Genomic DNA, 20,571 nt, shown 5'->3' with positions numbered 1-20,571 from the left:
GCACAGAGAAATAAAGCAGACGGTGGCTTGGCAGTTCCGTACACATTAAGACCATTGACAATATGGTTTGATCCCCAGGCATTGGTATCCTGGAGAAAATTGGAAGAAAACATAGTAGCCCCACATAGACTGAAGGACATAGCACACACTAAACTACCAATCAAGCACTGTGAGCGGAAATGTGGCCCCATAATTACCCATGCAATCCGGATATGGCGTGAAACACACAAAAAATATCCTAACCCTCAAAAATGGCATAATCATACTCCCATATTCAATAACAATGCACTCTTAATGGAAAAACGTCCTATAAGATTCCCTATATGGGAAGAGCAAGGCATACACTCATTAGGGGATATTTTTAATAACCAGTAACAAGTTTAACCTCACCGAGTCCACATGGCTTTTTTACATACAGTTACGCCTATGTTTGAGGTCTCACGGTGTTCCATTAGACATACCAGTTGAACACCACAGATACCACAAATTATTCTATGAAAGAGATACATTGAGAGGTTTTGTATCAGGTTTTTATTATCAATTACTAACGTCCTCGTATGAAACCCTCCAACTAGACTCTGTCTGGAGGAGGGATATACCAGACCTGGAAAGTGACTTTGATTGGCAAGAAGCATGGACAAATGTCCGTCTTACATCAAGGAACCCGGACCATCAACAAATCAATCTTAACTATATTCACAGGACATACTTGACTCCTGTAAGACTGAACAGAATGGGCCTTAAACAAGACTCAAAATGCTCCCAATGTACAAATGGAGACGAAGGGACATTTATGCACATGTATTGGGACTGCCCACCAGTTAAGGCATTCTGGAAAGATGTGACCCATCAATTATCAAAACCCGTATCTTGGAATATACCAGTACACCCCTCTGTATTACTATTGAATGATGTTTTTGAGTTTGCAGTAAATCCACAGCTAAAGAGATTGGTTTTATCGGGTATCACAGTAGCTAAAAAACTGATCGCATCACGCTGGTTTCAACCGGAAAAAATGTGCAGGAAGGTTTGGTCTCTTACATATCTCGATGTGATTTATCAAGAAATATCTACAGCAAGAATTCTGGGTCTCAACGAATCCAAAATGTCAATGTGGTTAGAAGTGGTGGAGAGAATAAAAGCTAGCTTATAATAGAGTGTCTGGTTAGGAGTGAGGGATAATGGAGGTACTATCCAAGGAGGGGTCCGGGAGGGGGGGGTTCGAGCTGGAGCATATGTGTGTAGGGTTTTAGAAAATAGGTATTAGGGGTATATCCTGTTTAAGGCATTTGTATAATTGGTAATTTCGTTGGATATACACTATATACGTTAAAATATTATTATAGACTTTTTTTTGTTTTCTGTTTCTGTACTTACATGTCATTTTAGCCACCTTGTCTGTTAGTTTCATTATGCATTATGTGTTGAGTACTGACTTTTAATAATTTTTGTTTTGCAATAATAAAAAAAAAAAAAAAGAAAAAAAAAAAGATTTCGACACATTTGTACCACATGCACAAACCTGCTTGATTATTGCCCCAAATAGCATGCAAGTTGGACAAAGTGGGTATGTCTGGAAAGAAGAGGCTTGTGGGTACCTATAAAACCAATGTTCACTCTGATATATTCATGTGAACAGCCAAGGGACCTTTTGGAAGATGAGCATGGCAGTTTTTTCTAGGCGAAAATGTAACATAATTTTGAATCATTGCCTATTAAAACCCCCTTCCCAACAGTTGGGCTTAATGAAAATGATACCAAATGGAAAGCTTAGCTTCTCTAGTTTACAGGGATACCAATACCTTTGTGTTCACTCAAATATTGAGCGCGCTATGGACCAAGATATTTATTTTTTTTTATTTTTTTTATTATTGCAAAACAAAAATTATTAAAAGTCAGTACTCAACACATAATGCATAATGAAACTAACAGTCAAGGTGGTTAAAATTACATGCAAGTACAGAAACAAGACAAAAAAAAAAGTCTATAATAACATTTTAACCGTATACAGTGTATATCCAGCGAAATTAACAATTATATAAATGTTTATATAGGACATACCCCTAATACCTATTTTCTAAAACCCTACACACATATGCTCCAGCTCGAACCCCCCCCTCCCGGACCCCTCCTTGGATAGTACCTCCATTATCCCTCACTCCTAACCAGACACTACCATTATAAGCTAGCTTTTATTCTCTCCACCACTTCTACCCACATTGACATTTTGGATTCGTTGAGACCCAGAATTCTTGCTGTAGATATTTCTTGATATATCACATCGAGATATGTAAGAGACCAAACTTTCCGGCACATTTTTTCCGGTTGAAACCAGCGTGATGCGATCAGTTTTTTAGCTACTGTGATACCCGATAAGACCAATCTCTTTAGCTGTGGATTTACTGCAAACTCAAAAACATAATTTAAAAGCAATACAGAGGGGTGTACTGGTATATTCCAAGATACGAGTTTTGATAATTGATGGGTCACATCTTTCCAGAATGCCTTAACTGGTGGGCAGTCCCAATACATGTGCATAAATGTCCCTTCGTCTCCATTTGTACATTGGGAGCATTTTGAGTCCTGTTTCAGGCCCATTCTGTTCAGTCTTATAGGAGTCAAGTATGTCCTGTGAATATAGTTAAGATTGATTTGTTGATGGTCCGGGTTCCTTGATGTAAGACGGACATTTGCCCATGCTTCTTGCCAATCAAAGTCACTTTGGACCAAGATATTTATTAATGGGCAGAACCTTGATTTTACATGGCGGCCATTTTGAAATCCATCATGATGACGTGGCCCCTACCCCAAAATGAAAGCTATGATGATGAGGAACATGTGGGAAAAATTTGGTGCTTTTGTCCGGCGTGTCCACATCCTTCTCAAATCTGGTGCTAAGCCACCGCACTACTACTAGCAAGGCCAGATTAAGAATTCAGAGGCCTCTGGGCCAGACTCTTGTGGAGGCCCCCACACACACATACACGTGCACAGTGGTGTTTTTATATGTAAAACATTGGTGGGGCAGCCACTAACCAAGACTACATACCAGGCAAACTACAGTAATCAAAATTACAGTAATCGTTGTTCGCAAATTTCGCACCACATATCAGGCATAGGCTACAGGTAAGCCTGCATTGTTAGTCGTGAAAGCAAATTACTCTGTCCACGCTGAATTAAACCCTCTATTTTCCTCAGACTTTCCTTTTTTTTGGATTTATCCATGGTTAGCTTACTGGGGGGTCGGAAACTCAAGATTAGCCACTTGCAGACGGCAGGGAGAGGCACAGGGTGTGACGTACTGTATATTTTAGTTGATGAAATATTTTTGTTGACTAAATATTTTAGTTGATGAAATATTTTTTCATTTCAGTGTCACAGTATGACATCGTTCTCCAAAATAATATAAAAAAAAAAAAAAAGTAAAAAAAAAAAAAGTTAAACAGCCGATTTATGTTCTCTATATATATCTGCCCAGTTTTGCTCATCGGCCCGATACCAATATGTGAAAGAATCACTATCATTGGTTGATAGTATGCAGTGGCGAATCCTTGTGGAAGCCAACGGAAGCCATGCCTCCCTATAAATTTCATATCAAATTATGAAATATGAAATATGAAAAAAAAAAAAAATTAAAATATAATTTTTTTTTAATATAGTTTACATTCATTTTCATCTGTGCATCTGTGTTTTTTTTTTTTTTTTTTTTTTAATGTCTCCCTCTTCTCCTCACTCCCTCTAACACACTGTCAGACTGTGCTCACTACTGCAGCTAGTATAGGAGAGAAGCAGTGGGTAGGTCTCTTTCTCCAGGCTTCCAGCATTATAGAGTGAGTCCAAACTCCAAATCCGATCCTAGCCAATCAGATTCGAGCTGACTGCCACTGGCCACACCCTAAAAGTTTAAAACGGAGCTGGGAGGAAGACGTTCAGCATAATATTCCACCTGGAGGCGGGGCAGGTGCCATATTTTCCCCTCTGCACTCTGAACATTGTATTAACCCGTAACTGTTCCCACGGGCCGAATATTGCCCCAATCCTCGCGAGATTAAATCCATGGGGACCTCTCGGCGTGCCGAAGCTTTTCCTAAATCACTTCCATCATCGAAAACGAGGGGAAAAGGTCGGCTCGCGACCCTGAAAATGTCGCGTGATTTTAAAAACGCTGTATTAAGTGAGCCTATTATGGGATCCACGCGAGCTTTCTATCGTGGAAACATCTGGGCGTCCCGCAACTTTTACTGATTCACATGTAGCCCCTAAAATGCTTAGAAAAGGAAAACAGAAAGCGTGGAATAAACTCGCCGAAACGGAAAAGTGTCCCACGGGAGCGCCGTGATTCCGATCCGCGTGAAAATATTCACGGCCATAGAGGAGACCGTGGGACACCTTTTTGCAACCGAATATGTGTCTCGAATTTGCTCCCACGCGGCGCGCAAAATCGCGCAAGGAAAAATCGGACCAAAAATTAACCAATGCTCCAGCAGTATTAATGACCCTGATGTAAACAAGACAAACGTCTTTCTCTGGTCTGCATCCCCTTATACAATTGTGTGTGAATGAATGAAAACTTTATTAACAGATTGCAGAATGGGTACAGTACAGTACAGCTCAATACATACAATTGTTAAGGGGATGCAGACCAGAGAAAGACTTTCGTCTTGTTTACATCAGGGTCCCCCATTTTCAATTCATCGTAAATGTGTATTGAGCCGTACTGTATTGTACCCATTCTGCAATCTGTTAAATAAATAAAAATAACGTTTGACTGGCCGCCGAGCCATACTGTAGTGTACATGGTGACTGCTTGACTTTAAAAAAATAAATAAAAAATTATTAATAAAAATATTGAATAGATTTTTTTTTAATAAATTTTTTTTGGCTTCCCCTGTTATTTTACCCACGCGACGCCACTGATAGTATGGTCACTGATATATCCTGCACCCCTAGCTAAAACTATTACATATTGAAACAGAGTATTTCGAAGTGTGATCATGGTTTTACGCACTGCATGTGTAGGTTGGGTTTTCCTACCTGTGTTTTAGCCATAGAAATACAAGCAATACATTTGTTGACTTAGTGTCTTTAATATCTTGCAGAGAAACTGTTGAATAACAAAAAGGCATTTCCTAGGGTTTTTACTGACAACTATAGGCCTGTTTTCTGTGTCCCTTTGGTCAAAAAATCTCTTTATAATCTGAATAAAAGAATGATCACATTTCAAGTCTTAAATATAAGGCAAAATAACCACAATAAACAAACGCAAGCAGGAGTCTTCTGCGTGACATATTTCCTCAGAGAATGGGAACTCTTCCTGAATGAAATGCAAAGTAGGCGGTATGCGCAAAATATTATATATTCGATATTTACAGTATATTATGATAGTATATCGTTTTCCAGTACACATTACAATGTGATATGACACCTTTTTTTTTACATTGTTTATATTGTAATACATTTGTCATAGTCCCATTTCATTCAAAATTATCTATTTTATTTTACTTTTTCATTGTACTGCAAGGAATCTCTTTTTGATTAACTTAAAAATATACAGTATGTATATATATATCTTTTACCTTTGTATTATGTGGACGACGGTGTAGGAAAAACCCATACCTTTGCATGGATCCATGACGGTATAGCTTCCAGCCCTAATGAAAAGCCTTCCTGCACACCAAGGCTCTGCCGCGTCCAAATCTGATGATACCTGATATTCCCAACACTTCCCCGCTTCAGCGCCTTGAGCTCCCACACATTTGACTGGTAACACTACAGGCTATGGTTGTGCTGTGTAGGCTAATTATGACACCGATGTATTGTACGGCGTGGCAAGCCATATTATGTTACCATGACAGTGTTGTCATGGCTGGTGAGTGCTCAGTTCCTCTGGGGGTAAACCCACTGCCATAGATACCCTGTAGAGTCGACTATGGCTCCGGGGAAGCCCTTCTCTCTAGTCAATTAGACTCCTGGTGTGTGTCCATAGAAAATCACTTCATCAGGCGGCAACGCTTGAGCAGGGCGCTTCTGCACGCCGGTTGTGGCTGCTGTTGTTGCCAGGTGTAATGAGGTTGAAACCTTGCAATAGCTTGGTGAAAACTAAATTAAATTAAATTAAATAGCCCCCAATTCGACCCACCCGAATTTAATCATTTTCAAGGCTGTCAGAATTGCATAGTATTACACCCATGATGCAACTAAATAAATTCTTCGTTCTCCGCAAGGACCGGACGGCAGAAGAGTCACAAAAGACGAAAGGAGGCGGCATTGCTTTCATGGTAAACAAGGAGTGGTGCGATATAGGCAACGCAAAAGAATTGTTTAACCACTGCTCCCCAGACCTGGAGTATATTACCATCAAATGCCGACCCTTCTTTCTCCCGAGGGAGTTAACGTCCATCATCATGATCGGAGTGTACATTCCACCACACGCGAACACTGGGGCCGCACTTTCAAAACTACACGACGAGGAAAACAAACTACAGATAGCTAACGTTGACGCTGCCATTTTGGTTCTGGGCGATTTCAACAGCGCGTGTCTTAAAAAGGTGTTGCCGAATTTCTATCAGCATGTGACCTGTCCCACCAGAGGCGAGAACATATTAGACCATGTATACTCGCAATTTAAGAATGGGTACAAGTCACAGGCTCTTAGTCCTTTCGGCAAGTCAGACCACGCCGCCATCTTTCTTTTGCCAAAGTATAAACAAAGTCTCAAGCGAACGCCGGTAGTATCGCGAGAGGTTAAGCGTTGGACTGTGACGTCAGAGGAGACACTGCAGGCTGCACTTGAATGCATAGACTGGAGTGTATTCCGTGATAACACAGCCAATATTAACGAATACACTGAAACGGTGCTTGACTTTGTCTGTACTCTGGTAGAAGAAACAATCCCCTCTACCACAATTAGAATCTACCCAAATCAAAAGCCTTGGGTAGATAAATCCGTCCGTGAGGCTCTGAAAGTGCGCACCTCAGCCTACAACACCGGGCTGGCGACAGGCAACATGGAAGAACACAAGACGGCAAGATACAACGTCAGGAGAGCAGTAATAGAGGCAAAACAGGCTGACTCTAGAGGTATGTGGCAGGGCCTCAGAACAATGACAGATTACAAAGGCACCTCTCTCAAACTGAACAGTGACATCTCCTTAGCAAATGATCTCAATACCTTCTATGCGAGGTTTGAGGCTGTGAATAACAACACCAGCCTACAAGCCACGACAATGGGGGGGGGGGGTCTGCTGATGGAGACTCAGTGTTCAGGGTAACAGAGCATGAGGTGAGGCGGACCTTTAAAAAAGTGAATATCAGGAAGGCAGCGGGACCGGACGGCATCCCCGGCCACGTCCTAAAAGTCTGTGCCGACCAACTGGCCCCGGTATTCACTGACATCTTCAACCTGTCCTTAGAACAGGCTGTCATCCCCACCTGTCTGAAGAAGTCCACCATCATCCCTGTACCCAAAAAATCTACGCCCGCTTGCCTCAACGACTACCGCCCTGTAGCCCTCACCTCCATAGCCATGAAGTGCTTTGAGAAGCTAGTGAAGGGCTACATCTGTTCCTCCCTCCCCATCAACCTGGACCCCCTGCAATTTGCATACCGCCCTAACAGATCCACGGAGGATGCCATAGCCCATGTGCTGCACACAGCAGCATCACACCTGGACAAGAGGCAGGGGAACTATGTGAGAATGCTGTTCATTGACTACAGCTCAGCATTCAATACCATAGTCCCCTCCAAACTCATAGCCAAGCTCAGGGACCTGGGCTTGAACTATGACCTCTGCCAGTGGGTCTTGGACTTCCTGACGGGCAGACCCCAGGTGGTAAGAGCAGGCAACTGCACCTCCTCATCCATCACGCTCAACATAGGGGCCCCCCAGGGCTGTGTTCTGAGCCCCCTCTTCTACTCCCTGTACACACATGACTGCGTGGCACAGCGGAACAACAACACAATCATCAAATTTGCTGATGACACAGTAGTGGTGGGCCTGATCTCTGCCAACGACGAGAGGGCCTACCTGGAAGAGGTAGAGAATCTGTCACAGTGGTGTCAGGAGAACTGCCTCTCCCTGAACGTCAGCAAAACAAAAGAGATGATTGTGGACTTCAGGAGGTCGGGGGTCAAGGACTACAGCCCCCTCAGCATCGACGGGGCACCGGTTGAGAGAGTGAACAGTTTCAAGTACCTCGGAGCCCACATATCCGAGGACTTGACATGGACCACACACATTGACAGTGTTGTGAAGAAGGCACGACAACGCCTCTACTTCCTCAGGCGCCAGAGGAAGTTCCAAGTCAGTCAGAAGATCCTTAGGAACTTCTACTCATGTACAATCGAGAGCATCCTGACTGGCAACATCACCTCCTGGTTTGGGAATAGCACTGCACAAGACCGTAGCAGACTACAAAGAGTGACACGTTCAGCCGAACGCACAATTGGAGGGGGGCTTCCCACCCTCCAGAACATTTACAACAAGCGGTGCAGGGGGAAGGCTAGGCCTAACAAAATTAATAGTTGGTTTCAGGTTGGTTGTCAGTTTGGCCATGGGTAGGTAGGGAATTTATTTTATTTTATTTTTTTATTTTATTCTTTCCCACGGCGACTATGGATAGGGAATTTCTTTATTTAATTAAAATGTTCACAACAACATGGATGCATGTACTCTGCCAGCATGTTTAATATCCATAATACTAAATGTTTGACTAAGATTTCTATGAAACTTTATTCTAAAAAAAAAAAAAAAAAAAAATCTTTTATTATTTATAATTTTTTTTTAAAACTCATAAAATATATTGGGTCGCACCTAAATCGGCAGGGTCGGTCGGCAACCTGAAACCAACTATTAATTTTGTTAGGCCCTAAGAGAATCATCAAGGACTCCAGCCACCCGAACAACTGCCTCTTTGAACTGCTGCGGTCAGGCAAGCGATACCGGAGTCTTAAGGCGAGCACAGAAAGACTCAGAAGGAGCTTCTATCCCCAGGCCATCAGGCTGCTCAACGAACAATAAACACTATGCAGCAACCATCAAATGCACACAGCACACACATCCACATGCACACACTCACTTTAAACGGGCAACTCACTGCAGCACCCACTTTACACACTTTAAAACACCTAAACACACTTTACACTTTATATTTATTGGTAAAGGATTTGCACTACAACTCGCACACCTTACTGTAAATTGTACCTAAATTGTACCGCATCCCATTTCTGCTCTGCACTATATAGTATTGTATATTAGTACATTGCATAGTATATTGTATATTGTATGGTAACTCAGTTACTTCTATTCTGCATCGAACATTGTACATATGTCTATACTGAGCACTGTGACCTCTATTTTTACTTCTATTTTACATGCTATACTTTTTTTTTATTTTTTTTTTCATACTATCTTGTCTAACACAGTCTCTGGAGCGAAACAGTAAGAAGCATTTTGTATAAAAGTATTCTGTACTTCTGTATGACAACTATTAAAGAAACTTGAAACTTGAAACTTGAAATTTGACTGGAACTTGACGGGAAAGTGGTGTCATCTACAACCTGGAAATGAGTTGTGGGTTACAGATGATGATGTAATGATCATTTTAAAGTTACAGACAAGTTTCTTGTTAGTTGCATGGGGTGTTCAGCTGTCACTCAGTTGCATTATGCCCAAATTGCATGTAAAAGTTGGCTTGTGTAACGGCAGCCTCGCCAGCCTAAATGACCTTACACCTCAGGGAAATTATAACCTCAGATTTCTAGCAATCAGCTTTTGAGGTTTCCTGCCTCTGCCCTGTATCAATGGTATTTATTACTGAATTTCAACATGAACTCACCACTGAGTAGATTTTCTTTAAAAATCTTTTTTATTTTTAATTTTATTTTTAACTTTCTCTCAAAGAAGGTTAGTTTGGAAAACAAACAACACAATCCATTAGTTCCTGGGTTGCAGGAGAACTTTACTGAATTTTACAGCTGAAATGAGTTTTCCAAATTTGATTTGGATTAGTGGACATTTTGTCCTCCAACAGCACAATGCGATACAGGACCAGAAGGCTCAGCAACAGCTTCTTCCCCTCAGCTGTCATGTCACTGAACGCGGCCGCTGGACCCCCCCCCCCCCCCCCCTCTCTTCAGTCCCCTACCACTCTACCTACTCCAGAACTCTGTTAGACTATATCCATTCTGTATAAACTCTGAACTCTGTTGACTATACTCAATCCATTCTGTATAAACTCTGAACTCTGTTGACTATACTCAATACATTCTGTATAAACTCTGAACTCTGTTGACTATACTCAATCCATTCTGTATAAACTCTGAACTCTGTTGACTATACTCAATCCATTCTGTATAAACTCTGAACTCTGTTGACTATACTCATCTCGTTTCATCTAATTAAACCAAACCTGCCAAACCTTATTATTCACTGAATAATATGAATAATAATTATTCACCGAACCTGCCAGATTAATTTATTCTCATACGGACAGATTTGGAATTGTTTTCATGAAGTGTGCATGAGGCCGCCATCACCCCAGTCATCACACACATAATAAACCTCTCCATAAAACAGGGACACATCCCCAAGGACTTCAAAATTGCGAGAGTGACCCCTCTGCACAAAAAGGGCAGTAAATTAGACCCAGGCAACTACCGCCCTGTTTCTATTCTTACCTCCATCTCGAAAGTCATGGAAAAAATAGTCTACGAACAGGTTGAAAAGTACCTAGCGGAAACAACTCTAATCTACGAATTCCAATCTGGCTTCAGAACATCCCACTCCACTGACACATGCCTTCTCTATTTGAACGACCACATCAAACAAGAGGTGGACGCAGGCAAATACTGCGGCATGGTTATGCTGGACCTACGAAAAGCCTTCGACACTGTCAATCACTCCATTCTGATAGACTATCAAAACCAATTGCTTTTAGTTTGTCAATCAGTGAGCTGGATGCAATCCTACCTTGAGGGGAGGGAACAGATGGTGGAGGTAAACGGTACCCTATCCCCCCCCTCACAGTCAGCTGTGGTGTTCCACAATGAAGCATACTAGGACCGCTACTGTTCCTAATTTATGCAAATTACATGTCGTCAGCTTGTGACTGCAACTTGTTCTTGTTCGCAGACGACTCAGCCATGCTGGTCTCTGACAAGAACAAGTTACAGGTTGAAAAAACCCTCAGCTCAGAACTCGGCAAAATCTGCATATGGCTCGCTGATAACAAACTATCATTACACATGGGCAAACAGAGTCCATTCTCTTCGGTTCAAATAACAAACTCAGCAAGACCGACGGCTTCTCAGTTACAGTGGGTGACAATATTGTCACAAGGAAAGATGAAATTACCTACCTGGGCTCCATCCTAGAGGCTAATCTTTCCTGTGAAAAAATGGCATCCAATGTAATAAAAAAAGTCAACCAACAAACTCGATTCTTGTACCGGATCTCCTCTCTGGTAAACAAGAATACCCTGAAGACTCTGGCAGGAGCACTCATGCAGGCTCAAACAAGGGACTAAACACGTTTCGCAATTATGCAACATCAATGTGGAACGCCCTACCCAAAGCTCTGGCAGGCTCAAACAAGGGACTAAACACGTTTCGCAATTATGCCACATCAATGTGGAACGCCCTACCCAAAGCTGTAAAGGAATGTGAATCACTACCCACTTTCAAAACCACTCTCAAAGAACACCTACGGGAGACTGCAATTCGAAACTGGCCCCTGTACATGTCCTAACCCAACCCCCTCCAACAGTGGCGGACTGGCCATCGGGACGTTCGGGACGAATCCCGATGGGCCGGAACCAAAGTGGGCTGGTCCAAAAAAAAAAAAAAAAAAAAAAAAAAAATTATATGTTTTTTTTTTTTTTTTTTTTAACTTTTTTTTTTAACTTTTTTTTTTTGCCAGTGTGTGGGCCAGTGTGTGGGCCGGTGTGTGGGCCAGTGTGTGGGCCAGTGTGTGGGCCACTAATGTGGGCCGGTGTGTGGGCCAGTGTGTGAGTCGGTGTGTGGGCCACTAATGTGGGCCAGTGTGTGGGCCAGTATGTGGGCCGGTGTGGGCCAGTGTGTGGGCCAGTATGTGGGCCGGTGTGGGCCAGTGTGTGGGCCAGTGTGTGGGCCGGTGTGTGGGCCAGTATGTGGGCCGGTGTGTGGGCCAGTATGTGGGCCGGTGTGGGCCAGTGTGTGGGCCAGTGTGTGGGCCGGTGTGTGGGCCAGTATGTGGGCCGGTGTGGGCCAGTGTGTGGGCCAGTGTGTGGGCCGGTGTGTGAGTCGGTGTGTGGGCCACTAATGTGGGCCAGTGTGTGGGCCGGTGTGTGGGCCAGTATGTGGGCCGGTGTGTGGGCCAGTATGTGGGCCGGTGTGGGCCAGTGTGTGGGCCAGTGTGTGGGCCGGTGTGTGGGCCAGTATGTGGGCCGGTGTGTGGGCCGGTGTGTGGGCCAGTATGTGGGCCAGTGTGTGGGCCGGTGTGTGGGCCAGTGTGTGAGTCGGTGTGTGGGCCACTAATGTGGGCCAGTGTGTGGGCCGGTGTGTGGGCCAGTATGTGGGCCAGTGTGTGGGCCAGTATGTGGGCCAGTGTGGGCCAGTGTGTGGGCCAGTGTGTGGGCCAGTGTGTGGGCCACTAATGTGGGCCGGTGTGTGGGCCGGTGTAGTGTGTGGGCTGGTGTAGTGTGTGGGCCAGTGTGTGGGCCATTATGTGGGCCGGTGTGTGGGCCAGTGTGTGGGCCGGCAATAAAACAATAAACAAGTTGCATAAACTAAATCAGATTAAAAATGATCACAGTTCTGGTTTGCCTTAAAATGCAGTTTAAGATGGGTCTTGAACATGGAGTATGTAGGGCACTCTCTAATCACAACTGGTAGGCTATTCCAGTAGTTACCACCTTTTGATTTGAAATCTTTATTTCGAACATGCAATGAATACAAACAAACAATAACAAAAGCAAAACACAACTCAATCTACATGTTCGAAAAGGAGTAGGAAGAAGTATACACTTATTTAATCCTACCCCCTTTCCACTACTCAAATGAGTGTACTATTTTAAAATATAAAAAAGAAAAAAAATATATATAACAGAGAACACAGTTTTTGCAAAGGTAGTATACCGAAAAGGCACCTTACAGTCCCCTCTACTGATGGCCCTGGTGGTAATGCCAGTGTCTGCTTTCTGTTGGATGAACTCATTCAATGGGGGAGGGGCAAGTCCATGCAGAACCTTGTACATGAAGCAAGTATATTTGAAAACTTGGAAATTCTCGAAACTTAGCATGTTATGTTTTTCTAAAACATTACAGTGATGAAATTAAATTGGTTTCCTATCAAATACTTTTATGGCTTTTTTGTAGAGTAATTATATTGGTGTAAGAGTAGTGACATATGAAAGAGACCAGTTGATAAAACAGTACTCGATGTGTGATAAAATCATTGAATGCAGAAACATCCTTGCAGCATTAACTGGCAGGCAGGGCCTGATCTGCCTGAAGTTTTCGATGTTAAACTTGACTGTGTTTGTCACTTTCTTTACATTACTTTTTGAAGGTCAATGTAGAGTCCAATGTGACCCCAAGATACTTGAATTAATGTACAATGTCCAGCTCCGCTTCTCCCAGAAACACATCAGAGTGAGTGACTTCTACTGGTGACTTTGTGAACATCATACACACTGTTTTCTTGGTGTTAAGTGAAAGACATTCTTTTGTTAGCCAGTCTTGAATGAGACATGAGACATCAGTGAATGAGATTCACGTTTCCTCCCAACCGCGAGTAGGCCTAGAAGCGCAGAAATGGAGAACACAAAAAAAAGAAAGGGTGGAGCTGAAAAAGCTAGAATTAAAAAACTAAAATTGCTAGTAAAAGACGCAGAACAATGTTCTAAAATTACAGACATGCTTAGTAGAGGAAGGGCTGGCGTTAGAGTAGCTGCTGCTGCTAATGATGATGAAGTTCAAGTAGAAGGAACCAACAGTGCAGTAGCCTAGTGCATATTCTACTGTTGGTGTCTGCCGGTTCATGAGGGCTAGCTAGCCTATACTAGCTCTTGCAGTGATTTCAGTCATTCTATTACAAGACAATGTGCTTTCCGTATTCCTGATTCCTTACAGCACGTGGACGTAAATAGTCGTGACTCGTGAAGTTTTTTTCTCTGACTAAAAGTTTAGTTAGCAATGTTAGGACTAGTGCCCACCACAGCAACAGAAGCTAAAGTGCTAACCTAGAGAGCCAATCAGAACCTAGGACGGGCTGCAAATTAATCGGCTACTAATATTATAATAGTAAATACTAAAATAAAATACTATTATGTTCCCTTCCAAATTTTCATGTTGATATATTGGTAATCTAATTGATTGAATTGATGTGCCTTAGAATTCCCAACTGTTAGCCATGTTCTCGATCTGTATATGATTAGTCTCATCTACATGTTTGTAAATAACCACAGCTAACTAGCTTAAGCTAACAACTAGGTCAACTACTACCCCGTAGTTAAACAAATGTGATTGCATATAACGGCTAACTGCTACAGCTAAGTTGGTAGTTAGCCTATTCCATTAATGTTGAATGTATTTATGAAGGTTGTTGATGGTGGTTGGCGCTGAATAGCAGACATGATTCCGTCAGTCTGCCACAGGGCAGCTGTGTTTGCTGATGCTGCTCACGACCACCAGTAGCATATGACTGTGTGAGTGTGAATGCAGACAGACAGACAGACATTATTATGGTGTAGTTAATACTTCATGTATCCTTAATCCCTAGGCTAATGAGGCACTAAGATGTTAGTAAAAAAAAAAACATATGCCAATGACAGGAAGTAACGGTATATGTGTGTGTGTGGGTGTGTGTGTGTGTGTGTGTGTGTGTGTGCACTGTGCACAAGTGCACATCTAGGGGCGGGGTGTAGATTTGGTCTCCCTGATGTTGACTCCTTAGCCACAGCCTTGGGTTGTTTAATACTGGACAAGTGTTTCATAACGGCCGGTGCGTGGGCCGGTGCGTGGGCCGGTGTGTGGGCTGGTGCGTCTGAATGTCCCGGGCTGAATTTGTGTCCCAGTCCGCCACTGCCCTCCAATGTACAGTAAATGACCAAGTATGGTTTTGTCAATATTCCAATGTACAGTTTTGCTTGTACAGTTGTACAGTGTTCCCCACCCACCACAGGACGAGATGAAGAGGAGAGGTTTCAACAACTGTGTACAGTGCTGAAGAGATGAAGAGGAGAGGTTTCAACAACTGTACAGTGCTGACGAGATGAAGAGGAGAGGTTTCAACAACTGTACAGTGCTGAGTCTGACTGCAGCACAGCGGTGCCAAAATCTCATGGTGTATAGCACTCCCTGTATTACTGCTTAAAACACGGACATCCAAAAATATCACAACCTGATTCCATACAGCAGCTCTAGGGAAGATTAAGCCAAATTTAAAACAGCAATATAATCACATTTGCTTAGAATCTTTTAGATTATGACCAGTATAATTTCCATTAATATACTGTATTGACATTCCTTTTTTTTTTTTTTTTTTTAAGGTCCCATGCCATTTTCCAGTGTTTAGCATTGTTTCCTAGCAATGGGGGATTATATCAATGTGGTCTGTGTCTCTAATTATCATATTGACTCATCAGTCTAGTCTCGAGTTCATGAGATCTTCCCTCACTCAACTAAGCCATTCTGATGTGACTGTTTTGCTGACATAAATACTACTGGTTGTAGTCACCGCCCACAATTCGCTCAACAACAAAGCAGTGAAATTACTTCCTCAAACAGAGGGTGCGACAGACAGCAGAGAACGAGCGAGCGAGAGAGGGAGAGAGAGATTGCTGGGCGCACCAGGCACGTGACAAAAGCAGCCAGCAATCACAGCGCTCCTGCGTCAAAATGCGGAAGCAGCCATTTTAGCTCAGTGATTTTTTTACTCGTTTATAATAATGTTGCTTTTGAATACTTGATTAAACATATAAAACAATGAATTCTTTTGAAAGAAACTTTACAGATGTGTTCCATAGACTCACAGGAATTGTGTAAAGTTGCCCAAATAGTGCAAGGAATAGCAATGCATGGGACCTTTAACAACAATAAATCAATCAAATATGTTTTAGTTTAGTTTTAGTGTGCAGTGAGTTCAGTGCAATTACTCTTAACAGATAAGCTTCTGTCATAGCTTTTTGATGGGAAAGCAGCCTCACATAGGCTCACATGATCAGCACGCTTCGCTGTTTCGTTACATGAGAAACGTTAGATGAGAAAATGTATGGTCACTTCATCAAACTTTCATAAGCATTTAACTGTATATAAAAATAATAATAATAATAATTAAAAAATATATATATATAAAGAAAAAATTATATATAGGTGTTCTAGGTGTTTTACCACTTATTTATTGAGAGTTTTTCTCTTCACCTTGACTATTATGCATGCTATAATAATGACCATGTCGAGTGGTTCATCATGAGCCAACACCTGAGGTCAACACCGGTGCTCAACATTGTACCAAACACACATTGTTCAAACATAGTGAATGTATTTCTCTAGTTTGCTATCCAAGACAAAGGATTCAGAAACACTTGAATGATAGTGTTTAGATAGTGTTTAGAGTATGCCTATGCTCATTTGTAAATCTGGTATGTCATAAGATGTAGCAGTACTGTCTATCTGTATGGCATGTATGTGACTGTCATATATGTTATGATTAATTGAAAACGGGGAACCCTGATGTAAACAAGACTAAAGTCTTTCTCTGGTCTGCATCCCCTTAACAATTGTGTGTATTGAGCTGTACTGTATTGTACCCATTCTGCAATAATACAATTTTCAATCAATCAATCAATCAATCAATCAATTGCTTAGGCTGTTACAATTTTCAAAATTATTGTAACTTTGTCTCTGATGAAAAAAGTTACATCAAAATAGGTGTGTTAGTCTGTTGTTTAAACACATTTATATGTAAGCCCATAGCCTATATGCAGTGTTTGCCCTTATTAAACATTTTGCATTATAACGGTATCCAGGCAGTTGGATGTGTGTGTCCTGCAGCGACCTATCACATGACGTCCTTTTTGAAGAATGCGACCCGTTATTATTATTACATCCTTCATTCTTAGAAATATGAACTACAATATAAACATCCCATCGTTTTATTTAACACAACAGACCTATAATATGTAGACGTGTTGTTACGATAATAACAGGAAAGAACAAGTCGCTCGAAAAAGACGGCTGAGAAAGTTATAAACTAGTTGCTCAATCTCGTGAAGAGCGCTGCAACTTTTTCGATTAAAATTATTATCTATTTCTTGTGTTCTGCGATAATGAATATATATGTGAGCCTTGTAGCTACATGTTTTAGAAGAAGAATTAAGTTGAAAAGTAACTTACAAATAGTTCTCCAACCGGTCCTCCTCCTCCTCGCCTGGCTCTGTTTAATCACAGGCTTATAAACATGCAACACCAGAAGGAGGGAGTAGCGTCCAGCTGCAGCTCCGGAGCCATCCTCTCACGAGGCGCTGTGGCAGCCACAGAGAGCGCACGCTGATTGGCGGAAAGTACGGAAGTTTCTCTTAATAAGGGTTAGGTTTAGGCCCTCATCTTTAGAGTCATGTATGTCCCTAGGCTAGGCCTATGCCATAAATGTCATGATGTCATGTATGTTGTGTATGTCATAAATGTCACTATGAATTGAAAATGGGGGACCCTGATGTAAACAAGACAAACGTCTTTCTCTGGTCTGCATCCCCTTAACAATTGTGTGTATTGAGCCGTACTGTATTGTACCCATTCTGCAATCTGTTAAATAAAGTTTTCATTCATTCATTCATTCATCCATTCATTCATTCATTCATTCATTCATTCATTCATTCATTCATTCATTCATTCAGAGTGACAGTCAGGGCTGGTAATCCTTCCTGTAACAAAGCAACATAGGCCCTCAACCATAGAGGTTAAGTCAAGTCAAGTCAAGTCAAGAGTTGTATTTGTCACGGCATACAAGCATACAGTGAAATGCGGGGGGTCTGATGCGGGGGGATTGAACGTTTTCAATCAATCAATCAATCAATCAATTCAATCAATCAATCAGTCTTGCCCACAACAATTGTGCAATAATACAATAATAAGAATAGGATGAGAATAAGACATTTGTGCAATAATACAAGTAATAAGAATAAGACATAACAGGTATATGTACATAAAGTTTACAAAAAGCATGGTAAGACATGCTAAGGTCGTGCGATACACTGTTAGCTACGGATGAGGCACTGGGTCTTATGTACACTACTATACAATGCTATACTTTACAATCTACAGTTATACTATATAGGTTAGGGTTAGGGTTAGGGTTGGTGTCACGATCCTAGGCCCGGTCCTGGCTGGACGGGGCAGGATGGGAACATTGGGCAGTGCTCTCCACCTAACTTTGGGCAATGCCCTCTATCCAACATTGGCTCTCTGCGTAACATTGGTCTCCTACCCTCTAGTGGCCAGACTAGCCTGATGGTACAGGCGGCCATCTTGTTTTGGTTCCAAGTAATAGAACTAATATCTAACTATTTGTTATCTTGGGCCATCCCTGTGCGTCTCCCTGTCTGGTTGTTATGTTTGATTATGTTTTATGTGTTTAGTTGGTGTATTCCTAGTGTGTTTATCTGTGTTCAGCCTCGCCAGCTGTCAGTCGTTACAATCAGTGGTAGTATTTAAGGTCTGCTTGTTACTGACTTCCTTGTGGCGTCATTGTCTCAGTATCCTCCTAGTCCTCAGTGTCATCCTGCTCGCCGTCTCTCCTGTGTTCCCCCGTGCCTGGCTGTTTGTAATTTGCGCTTGTGAGTACTTAGTCTTTTGTTTTGTTATTGTTTATTTTCCGTGTTTTACAACTCAGTCGTCCTCTAGCTCCTGCTCGGCTTTACCGTTTATGTTCACGTTGGTAAAGTCTGTTTACACGTATCCTGCCGTCTCTGCCTCTTCCATTCCGTTCTCTTGCTGCAAACTGTGTTTCACCTACCCCCATCGTATCAGGTTGGGGAAGTATTTTACTGTATTGTACCCATTCTGCAATCTGTTAATAAAGTTTTCAATCAATCAATTCCTGGCCGAGACCATAGATATCTATATAGAACACTAGATAGCTTAAGGCGGAGTCACCGCGTCTCTACATTTCGTAGCTCCATTTCTGCAGACCCCTCTCTGATTGGTTGAACTCCATTTCTGCAGACCCCTCTCTGATTGGTTGAGCGAAGCCCCTCTCTGATTGGTTTAGCTCGTCACACGGTAAAAGGCGGATGTAATGTTATCATATCAAGAAAATAAAAAGAAATGTACTACCAGATTTGTGTATAACGTTATTTCGCGTGACTTCGCGGTTTATTCATAACGTTATGCACATTTCACAACACAGCCAGCTGTCAGAAACTGTACATTGTAACGTTATAGGTTTATGTACTACCAGATTCGCGTATAACGTTATTTCGCGTGACTTCGCGGTTTATTCATAACGTTATGCACATTTCACAACACAGCCAGCTGTCAGAAACTGTACATTGTAACGTTATAGGTTTATTCACATAACGTTATTTCACGTGACGCGTTCAACTTGTTTACACTCCCCACTTACTGTAACTGTACCATGATGACGCACTCCCCACTTAACCCAGTTAAGTAACATTTAGATTAACACAGTTAATGCCTAACTAGACAGTTACAATATAACATTTAGATTAACAAAGTTAATGCCTAACTAGACAGTTACAATATAACATTTAGATAAATTAACCCAGTTAATGCCTTAAGAGAGAGAGGCTGGTGGTCAAGTCAATAGTTTTATTTGTCACAAGTTGTTTATTTGCATACAAGTTTACAATGAAATGCAGGTGGTCTTGCCCGCAACGATGTGCATAATACAATAGTAATAACATATAATAGAATCCAATAGAATGACATTGTGCAATAAAACAAGTAAACAGAGTAGGGCATATCGGTATATGTACATAAGTTATTTAGGTCCTGTCAATAGAACGACATTGTGCAATAAAACAAGTAAACAGAGTAGGGCATATCGGTATATGTACATAAGTTATTTAGGTCCTGTCAATAGAACGACATTGTGCAATAAAACAAGTAAACAGAGTAGGGCATATCGGTATATGTACATAAGTTATTTAGGTCCTGTCAATAGAACGACATTGTGCAATAAAACAAGTAAACAGAGTAGGGCATATCGGTATATGTACATAAGTTATTTAGGTCCTGTCAATAGAACGACATTGTGCAATAAAACAAGTAAACAGAGTAGGGCATATCGGTATATGTACATAAGTTATTTAGGTCCTGTCAATAGAACGACATTGTGCAATAAAACAAGTAAACAGAGTAGGGCATATCGGTATATGTACATAAGTTATTTAGGTCCTGTCAATAGAACGACATTGTGCAATAAAACAAGTAAACAAAGTAGGCATATCGGTATATGTACATAAGTTATTTACAGAGCATGGTAGGACATGCTAGGTCCTGTGGTAGTGCAATACACTGTTAGCTCCGGATGAGGCACTGGGTCTTTATGTACATGCTATATTGGTGGTCAAT

At 41.8% G+C, this 20,571-nt stretch overlaps 1 protein-coding gene across 2 annotated transcripts in view; it reads right to left on the bottom strand.

Moving 5' to 3' along the window:
- The window catches only part of klhdc3l (kelch domain containing 3-like), an 81,495-nt gene extending 64,073 nt beyond the window's left edge, over positions 1-17,422 (bottom strand). For both annotated transcript variants that reach the window (XM_084315288.1, XM_084315289.1), the window contains exon 1: positions 17,374-17,422. The gene's annotated coding sequence lies outside the window, so the exon portion shown is untranslated. The remainder of the gene's footprint in view (positions 1-17,373) is intronic.
- Positions 17,423-20,571: the final 3,149 nt, after the last annotated feature.

Source organism: Notolepis coatsorum (genome assembly GCF_963971535.1).
Source record: "Notolepis coatsorum genome assembly, chromosome: 5".
Taxonomy (NCBI): domain Eukaryota; kingdom Metazoa; phylum Chordata; class Actinopteri; order Aulopiformes; family Paralepididae; genus Notolepis; species Notolepis coatsorum.
This window is presented reverse-complemented; position numbering and strand designations above follow the sequence as displayed.